Source organism: Amblyomma mixtum, chromosome 2 (assembly GCF_055824585.1).
Source record: "Amblyomma mixtum isolate Tamu chromosome 2, ASM5582458v1, whole genome shotgun sequence".
In the NCBI taxonomy this organism is placed as follows: domain Eukaryota; kingdom Metazoa; phylum Arthropoda; class Arachnida; order Ixodida; family Ixodidae; genus Amblyomma; species Amblyomma mixtum.
This window is the reverse complement of record NC_143013.1, coordinates 85,129,085-85,139,046: the sequence shown is the minus strand read 5'-3', so window position 1 is coordinate 85,139,046 and position 9,962 is coordinate 85,129,085. Positions and strand designations below refer to the sequence as shown.

The 9,962-nt window shown below is 50.1% G+C and overlaps 1 protein-coding gene across 1 annotated transcript in view; it reads left to right on the top strand.

Annotated features, from left to right (window-relative positions):
• Positions 1-9,962, top strand: part of LOC149359987 (uncharacterized) — a 270,465-nt gene that overhangs the window by 202,141 nt on the left and 58,362 nt on the right. The gene's annotated exons all lie outside the window — the stretch shown is intronic.

The following is a 9,962-nucleotide window of genomic DNA, read 5'->3' as shown; positions in this document are numbered from 1 at the left end:
GCAGACATTTCGGCGTTGGTACTCCGAAAGATAGAAGGCTATATTCTTGCACCTTTTTGCTTTAGCTTAAATTCTTTTTACCTGTTCCTTTACTGTACAGGTGTACGCGGGCGCAAGGAAAAAAAGGTGCAGTCTGATATAGTGCACTTCACAGCTAGGTCGCGCATGGCACGTCGTGATCGGAGCCCTATAGTTTGTGGTAAGTAGTCTTGGACGGCCACGAAATTAGGCTTTTGTGGAGTTTTCGAGTTCCGATTATGAGCTCCCGTGCGTATGTTTGTTTAGTTGTCTCATTGTACCGATGACCAAGTGTCGGTATAGTTGTGTTCTGTTAGCAGAACAGTACATCCCCCGAGATGCTGGCATTTGCTCCAGCATGGTTTATTTTACACCTTGGCATGTACCCTGTCGTTGATGTCCCAAAGGCTGCTTACTGTGCAGTTTACGCCATCCTCTTCCGTTTCTTGTAAACGAAAGTACAAATTCATAGCGATTCCGGGGACCTCCACTACGGCACCTCTTTCTTCCTTTTTTTCTTTCTTGCCCTCCTTTATCCCTTCCCTTATAGGCGTGGTTCGGGTGTCCACCGAGATATGTTTCACAGTTACTGCCTCATTTCTTTCCCTCAAAACCAATTTTCATTTATTAGTTTAGGAGCTGTTCTCTTAAAAAGAAAACTGTTTAAGAGGCGTACAAAGTCTTTTGGGTTTAAGAGCGTAGACTCTGCGCTCGTGCATAATCGTGGTCGCTCTAGAGTAAAAAAAAATTGAAAACGAAGAAAAAAAACGCCACCGAGCGTACGCTCTGCGCTCGTGCGTAATCGGGGTCGCTCTGCAGTAAAAAAAAAAAAAAGAATCGAAAAAAAAAATGCCACCAAAAAGCTGAGTTTCTTCGCTACCTGGGGGGGGGGGAGGGGGGGGTCAAAATTTTTGATCTCTTTATAGCGCGAAACAGAGCGAAGAAAAATTACGAGGAACTTTAGCGGCTAAAGTGCTGAAAGGCGAAAGCCTGAGTGCTGCATTCTGCTACGCGATTGTTCACTTCACATTTTGTTGGTGCATTAATTAACTGGCAATTAATGACGCTTAAGCTTCGCCTTTAGGAGTGGAACGCGACAGCGTGTTGTAGCGCTGCCACGGAGTACACGGAACGCCACTATCCGTTCGGCGCGATGCCTTGCCCTTTGAACGCAATGCTTTTTAATTAAGGAAAGGAAATGGCGCAGTAATTCTCTGTCGTCTCGGAGGACACCTGAGCCGCACTGTACAGGAAGGGAGGAAGTGGAGTGTAAGAAGAAAGAGGGGCCGTAATGAAGAAAATGAAAATTGTATTTGAGGAAAGGAAATTATGCATTAACTGTCTCGCATATCTCAGTAGACACTAGTCGAAAATTGTATTTGACGAAAAAAAGTTGCACAGTAACTGTCTCGCATATTTCGGTGGACACCCGTCAAAATTCGCGCGTGGTGACATCACGACAATTTGGGCCAATCTGAAACGCGGACAAATACGCCTTGCTCGTCAGTAAATTGGTTTTTGAGGAAAGGAAATGTATCTGTCTCGCACATCTCGGTGCACACCTGAACCTCGCCGTAACGGGAAGGGGGAAGATGGGAGTGAACGAAGACACCGTATTCACTAGACGCACCTTGGTTCATTTCAAACCATCGAGCTGGCATGGCGGAGTTGTAGCATGCTCGACTCGCACTCCGGAGACCGGGGTTCGATTCCCAAGCTCGGCCAATTTCTTACTCGGTTTTATTTATTTATCTGGTCTGACTAGAAAGGTTAATTGGACTAATTGGTTAAGTAAGCAATTAGCTAAACTCAAACTTACTTGGAGCATCACTATACGATCCCTTTAATTGGTTGCATGGTTAGTAGCCAAAGTACAATTGGCCCCGTTTGAAATTCGCGCACTGTGACGTTACGACCGTTTCGACCAACTGAAAAGCGTGACATTTCTGTCGACAGCTCCTGCTTACAACGATGAGGCATTAAAGGCTTCCGCCTTAAAAATGTGGGCATCGGTTTTCGTCTTGAACTAGACAGGTCTCATGTTTAAGCAGATAAAAAGGGGAGCAGCGCTGACATATAGCTTTAACCAAAGCTTTGTTTCACTTTTACGTGACTTAAGCAAAAATAAATTTGCTGAAGTTTGTGCCAGTGAACGAGCATCAGAAAAGAGTTTCCCCTATAGAGTTGCCTGCCGTTGACACCAGGAGAGTCGATGCCAGTTGTAGGAGAACAGAAAACGTATTCTGCCGAAATTATTCCGGAGCCCTCCACTACGGCACCTCTTCCTTTCTTCTTACACTCTCACCTTCCCCTTTCCCTTAAGGCGCAGTTCAGGTGTCCATCGGGATATTTGTGACAGATGCTGCGCCATTTCCTTTCCCAAAGAACCAATTTACCGCTACTGTTTAGGAGCCCTTGCCGACCATTTGCCGCATGTAAAGTCGTCGTGACGTCGTCCTTTGTATGCGTGGTATGGTATATGGGGTTTAATGTCTCTAAGCGACACACGAGCTGTGAGAGACGCCGTAGTAGACGGCAGAGGACAAATTTCCACTGGACTTCAATACCATGCATTGACGTCACACAGTAGACTGGCCTCCATCGACGCGCGGCCGCCGCGACCGGGATTCAACCCGCAGCAGGTGATTGCACTAACCACTGAAACACCGCGGCGCATCTCTTATGCGTGCGGATCCAAAGGCTTCGTCGAGTACAGAGTCGTGACAATAATAATAATAATAATAATAATAATAATAATAATAATAATAATAATAATAATAATAATAAAGTGCTACTTTCTTTTTTTTAATTCTAATATTTGTATATGTAGAGAGCCACTAGCGCTAAGCCCTTCTTCGCAGGCAGCTGCAGAATTATCGTCGTTCTTCGGATGTGGTGGTCTTGATGCCAAGTTGTAATGAACACCTTAACAAACATTCGTTAGGGTGGGCAGTAAAAAAAGTAAGTAAGAAAAACAATGCCCGAAGCTGAGCCAGCAAAGCGGTCCACGCACGTAAGTCGCCATCTTGGACGCCGTCTTACAACACACTATTGTGGCCTGCGCAGTTTTTTCTCGTAAAGTCAAGGATGGGTGAAGTTTGAAGTTGAATTCGGAAAACTGCGGCAGAGAAAATAATTATATGTCACTCTTAAAGGGCCACTGCCCAGGGTCCGGACATTTTTGAAAAACAAGCCCACTGCATAGATGATGCATCGAAGATAACCTCTGCAAAATACTAGAGCCATGAGCGCCCCGAAGAGCTGCGAAAATTCAAATCAAAGCCCGTTCGTTCTTTCCTTCCTTCAAAAACGGGCCCGGCCCACTACTCTGCACCCCGCTGACGTCAAGGGGGGCTACTTTCGCTAAAGGTACTCCATTGGTGCATCGTTCTGACTGACGGGAGAAGGTTGGGCGTAGCCTTGGCGTCGCGTCGTCTGCACAAGGCTTTCCGCAGCGCCTTCTGTTCTGACTCACGCCTACAAACCCGCATGAAGGAACAAAAAAAAAAAAAACTGCGGAGGGAGCGTGCGGCGACAGCCTGGAACCCTAGCCATAAAAAGTAAAAAAATAGTAAAACTGAGGGAGTTGGTTCGCCCCCCCCCCCCCCCCCCCCCCCCTCCCGCCGTGATCACGTCACGAGACGCTCTGCGTGCGCGCTCCCTTCTCAGTTTCTTTTCTTCTATGCGAGCCCCCCAAAACAAGGTTTTAATTAGTAGTGCAGCAGAGCCTTTCCCTCGCTCGCCCACTTGACCGCTCCGCACACACACCCCTTATCTTTCGTGCATCTTGCGTACGCCTTGACTCCAATGAATGACATATGCTTTGGAGCGGAGAAAAGACACAAACACACAGAACACAAACACGCATGGAGAAAAGCAAACGGGCGGTTGCCGGGTCCGCGCTTCACCGTGTGTTTCGAACACAACCGACTTCCGCCCCTCCGCTCGTGAAACGGCGGGGAGGCCTTAAAAAAATGAAAAGGTGGCTCGTTTACTGGGAATGACAAACAGATGTATGAAAGGATGCGCTCGCTAACAAGTCTAGGTGGTGGTGGTGGTGGTGAAAACATTTATTTCGAATGAACTGGAGGTATGTTTGGATCAGCCCGTAAGGGACCGATCCTTACAAACACTAGGTGGAGGTCCCTAGTATGGGACCCCAGTGGCGGTTGCCGCCGCCCGGGCGCGCCCGACTAAGGCTTGTTGGGCCTGTAAGTCGTGGCAGCCGAGCAGGGTCGCCTCCCAGTCCTCCCGGGTTGGGTTGGGGATGGGGGGAATAGCGGGGTTGGAGGGGCAGGCCCACACCATGTGATAGGTGTCAGAAGACACTGCACTACAGTGGGGGCAGCTGCCGCTAAAGGAGGGGTCAAAATGTTTTAGCGCTGCCGGGCACAGCAAAGTATTGGTGAGAAGGCGGAGAAAGAGCCGCTCATCCGCCTTCTTCAGGCCTTTACATGGGCTAGGGTAAAGGCGATGACAATTTTGATAATATGTTGTAATATCTTTGAATGTATAGACCGGATTAAAATCGGGTTCCTGATCGGATGGGGAGGAGAAAACAGCCCGGTGAGAGAGCGCGCGGGCGGCTGCGTCTGCTGCCTCGTTTCCTGCCAACCCCTGATGAGCAGGGGCCCATATGAGGTAACGGTGTGCGGGGTCCGTATCCCGTATGCAATTTTGATATATTCGATAGGCTAGGAAGGGAGTGCAGCCTTGTTCGACGTTCCGACAGGCCCCTCGCGAGTCGGTGATTATGTATTTTGAATTGGAATGTGAGGCCGCGAGAGCAATCGCGACCTCTTCTGCTTGTGTTGCACTGCGAGCTCTAAAAGTTAGGCCGTTAACTGTGTTGCTGTTGTGAATTACCGCGGCCGTGTACCATCCCCCATGGTGAGGGCCGGAGGCGAGCCGATCCCGCCTCTCGATCGTTCAGTGTGCCGAGAAAATGCAAAAACCAAGAAAAGAATTCTATTGAAGGCGCGGCCATGACGTCGCCCTGTGACGCACTCCACAGACACCACGCCTCCGGCTTACACCGGAGAAGGAAGGGGTGATTTTGCCTTGCCGAGCCTACTCGACGAGGAGCGGGAGAGAAGAATTTCGAGGAGGGAATGGAAGGAGAGGAGGCTCGCTCAAAGAGAGGTAGAGAGTCTCTGCTGCGCTGGGGTGGGCACGGGCCCTTTAAGCGTATTTTCAATGTTTAAACACATTTCGTAATCTTTAGCGTACTGATTGTGGTGATTTCTTTTAATATCGGACGATTGTGAACATGTTCACGAGTAAACTGAGTAAACGCTCTCGGAGTTTCGGTTTTACTTTCGAACCTGATTTCAGGTTGCTTCTAGAGTCACTCGCGCTCTCGTTCACCGCGATGCCACCTTCGTGCTTTGATGCATGGCAAAAGCTCCAAAAGGATCGGGCATTTAGCATCATTTGTGAGTAAACGTGGGAAGTGATACATATGCACATTTCGCGACAACTGTGTACTGCAAAGCGTGTGAACGGAAATCTCCCGCTCTCGGAACTCTCTTTAAAGGCGGATGACACCAAGCGAATGAACCTTACAGCCGTTTACTTTTTCACGGCATTCGGCTAATTTCTTAACGCCATTGCCTCAATCTGCTTGACAGAGTACACATTGGTGCTACTTATAAAGGATGTAGGTGTTCTTACTTAAATGCGTTTTTATTACGTTTTTCAGCACTAATGCATGCGGTAATTAAAGGTAACTCTGTTGAAATGAACGGCCGCTCAACGACAATGGCACAAGAAGAAGGACAACATATGCGCACTCTACCAACTGTTTATTAGACGGAAAAGAGGCACACTTATGATCCTCAGCTCAAGCATCTGACAGCGCATTATCGCTCCGAACACAGTTAGTGGCGGCAGGAAATCGGCATGAAAACAAGACAGCATACATGTAATCGCAGGACCCTTTTTATCCCGTGCGGATAAAGTACTAGCGGCGCTAGCTTCTCATAAATGGGTTTTGAAACCAAATAGAGGAATAACAAAATTTCAGACTTTGTTTCAGTAGTTCGTGATGTGGGAATCCTGGCTTTGCGCCGTCGCCTTTGCGCGGCTGTGCCGGCCGCCCGCGTTGTTTCTCCTCTTTCCCTTGCCCCCGCCTCAGGCGGTGGAGAGGCGGCTGGGTGACTAATCACTGTCATTTAGCCACAGCTCCGCCCCGGCTCCCCAAGGGCCTTTGCCATTGGCGCCTTTTGGCGGGAATTCGGGACCCCGCTTTGGGCGGCCGCGCGCCGCGCGACCGTCCGAGCGGGGCCCAGAGAGAGAGATCCCTCCGAGACAGCGTAAGGTGCGTACGTTACTGTTTGTCCGTGCCGGCTTTGCCGCTCGGACCAGTGCTTACTCGAGCTCGCCCGCACGTGTCCTCTGACCTGCAGCGGCTCGAGCCTGTCCAGCGGGGTCCAGCGACCTCTGACAGGCGTACCTTGCGTTGAATGCCCACTCTCTCTCGCAACCGGCCCAACGGTCGACACGAGAGAGAGATCACAGCACTGCCGCGGGGACATTCTCCTGCAGCGGCGTGTTAGCGGCGCGCATTACTCGAGCTCTACGGACGAAATACACTCCAAGCGCGGCACAATCGCGGTACTTGCCTTCAAATAACAATTGGTTTGGTTTATTGGGGTTTAACATCCCGAAGCGACTCAGGCTATGAGGGACGCCGTAGTGAAGGGCCCCGGAAATTTCGACCACCTGGGGTTCTTTAACGTGCACTGACATCGCACAGCACACGGGCCTCTAGAATTTCGCCTTCATCAAAATTCGGCCGCCGCGGCCGGGTTCGAACCCGCGTCTTTCGGGTCAGCAGCCGAGCGCCGTAACCACTGAGCCACCGCGGCGGGGATCAAATATCAAATAACAATTCAGAAGACACAAGCCACCTATATGAAATTACAGTCGATATGCGACACTGCATACCATTGGAAATGATCCAAACGCGACGATTTTCCCGTTGTTTACAGCAGTTTAGAGCAGTCGAGAGCTACTCTGCATACCGCCATCTTCCCACGGACTACGTTGCCAAGTTCCAACTCCGTTCTTTGTCCAGATTTAGCAAGTGTCTAAACAGCTGGCAACACACACAAACCGTTGGATCATGGCGGCGTTCAAGCGTTGCCCACTGGAACGCATGGGCTCAGTGGGCAGCTTTCCCTCTAGAGTTGGTTATATTAACCCTATTCCGCCTTAACGAACCTTAACGAACAGCGATAACACTCGTGTATACCGCATATCGATGCGCAAGCCTTTGTGTCTGCAGAAGGTGGTTCTTCCAGCCGGCACTTGCGTTCGTCGACAACGAGTAAATTAGAACAGTTCTCGCGGCAGACCCTATGGGCGCGCTCTCACTCTGCAGCTGCTTTCATCATACACGAGTTCCGACGCAAACCCAGTCCCGTCTGCGCGTGCCCCGTGTAGTGAGGGAGACCTGCTCTGTGTCAGTAGACTGCTCAGTTCCCCAGTTAAGTTCATCGTTGCCGGAGGTATGCAGCCGTGGCGCGCCTAAAACCCGTTAGAGGGAGTTCGCTGCTAGAAAAGCTTCCGGTGGCTCCAAACCGCCGTTCGCACGTTCTCGAATTGACCGCGTCTTAACTGTCCTGAAATAACGTGGAAGATTTAACTTTCTTTCGCTTACGGCGAAGCTCGAGTTCGCGCGCAGGTGGGGGGGGGGGGGGGGGGGGGGAGTGCTTTATCGCTTTATCTCCTCGCGTATGCAGGGGAGTCGCCGTACACAAACTTCGTAACGCTTACCTAGTGATGCACAGAACTGTAACGATCGAGGAGTCTTCTCTCAGCGTCCAATGCAGACGGGCCTTGGAAAGAGAGAGGGAAGACGCGCATGCGAGGAGTGAGGCGAGCTTGCGAAGCTGGAACGTGGGGGCAAAGGTATGGCTGGACTGGCGGCAAACATCAAAGGATGCGCGCCGACCGCTTGGAGGAGGTAGTTGGGGTCCGGCGGATGATGATGCGATCATTGCGAAGCTGCGAGAAGCGGCCGCAGTATCGCCTCGGAGTCTTTGTAGCTCGAATACGTTCCGCCTTAGCTCGCCGCGCGTGACTTGTGCTTCCTTATGATTTACTGCTTGCGAAGTTTACTAGCGGAAGAGTTACACCGGAGTCCTTCTGGTTACACATAGAAATTTTCCTGCTAGTTTTTTTTTTTTCTTTTTACGTCCTCTGAGATGGCGTACGCCTCATTCAGCGCTAGATCCTTTTTCTCTTTCTGAGTAGCGTAACGGGTCAGTTAATAACAATGAAATGGCTTCAGCCGTGAATTAATGCCGTTTTAGAAGGCATTTTCAGAATGTGGTTATTTGTCGGAGTTCATTCAACAGGGCTACCTTATACTCGAGAGTAGTGGGGCGTTTTTCATGGTACTCGACGGAATCGCTAATCAGAATACTTTCTCCATCTCTTGACGCTTCGAAGGTGCCGTGGAGAAAGGGTGCTTGCTAAGATAAATGAGAAGCAGATACAGCTACACTCCTTGTGCTGTAAAGATTCTGAACGGATGCCGAAGGTTCCTGGCTGTAATCACCGTTTCGTTATAAGCATAGAATATACAGTCATGGGTACTGCGCTTTCAGTGGCATATAGATGTTGACCCCTTCTGACGATTGAAGGGATCGCAAGCACTACGAAATTTCAGCGGTCACTGTTTAATTGAATACGTCGCATGAAATGAATGCCGAAGTGTTGCAGCGAACAGCTAACATTGGTAGGGAAATTCTACTTCTTTTAAACGATGTGTCAGCACGCCTGCCAGTGTGGTGGCATTCGGCGGAATTGGCGCGTCTTTCATTATGTACATCGTTCCGTTGACGACTCCCCAGCGTTAAGTTTGCAAAGTATAGCGTTTGATCAGTGCACGTTTTGTGCCACTTATCCCGTACAGAACACCGATGCTTTGTTTTGTTGTCGGAACGCACGTATTTCGACGCGCAGCCTTCGTCGATTGTGTCGCTGACGTCCGGACCGCGTCACTTATGCCGCTTGAGAATTCCCGCGTACGTGTCTGTAGGAGCGTATGCTTGGGAAGTGGCGCCATCTGCCTTCAGCCACTCAAACCGCAAGGTAGTGAGGGCGCTGCCGTCGAACATCTTCGTGACCATGGAGAGTGACGTTCCTCTCTGCCTCTTCAATCGCTCGCTCCTTTTCTCTTTCTCCATCTCTCTATTTTTTCTTTTTTTTTTCTGTTGTCAATCGCGTGCTTTTTTGCGCTGTGTATAATAGTGCCCTTGCTTTCGTTCCATCGTCCCGAGAGAATGCGGCACGGTAATCAAGACTGTACCACCGTCGATCTCACAGATCGCTGTGCCAAATACACAAAAGTGGCTCCATCTGCCTGCAATTCTGGATGTTATCCGCCTCCTTTCTCTTATTTTTTCCTAGGTCATTAGCGTTCCGTTTGTGTTTGGCGTCGGGGGCGTCGCTCGCAAACGCACACAACGCCGGGGCAATCGTGCCGCCTCAATGGTCCTCATTCAGGGTCCAGACCGAAGCGTTGTCGTCATCTGCTGCCTCGTCTGTCGTCGTCTGCTCGTCTTGATCTTCTCTTTCGCTGGAACTTTTAAGGATGCCCGCTTTGAGCGTTCCTCTCTCGTCACCGCTGCCATTTCGCTTGTTGTTGTTGTTTTTCTTTTCGTCCAGCCGTCGTAGTTTTTATGTCGTCACATAGTCCTTCATTGTCTGTGCGCGCTTATGTCGTTTTCTCCGAGAGATTAAGTTTTATGTCCGTTGCTGGCCCGAGAGAAAGAGAAAGCGATTATCTGCCGTCTTCGCGTGCCTTGTGCAGGGGGCGTGGCGTTTTCATGGCTCTGCGATGTATAATATATAAAAAGTGCGCGTTTATCCCTTCGTTCGCTTCATCAGCTCTGCAGGAGCCCGGTTTAGAGGTCAACGCACCTCGTTTAGCC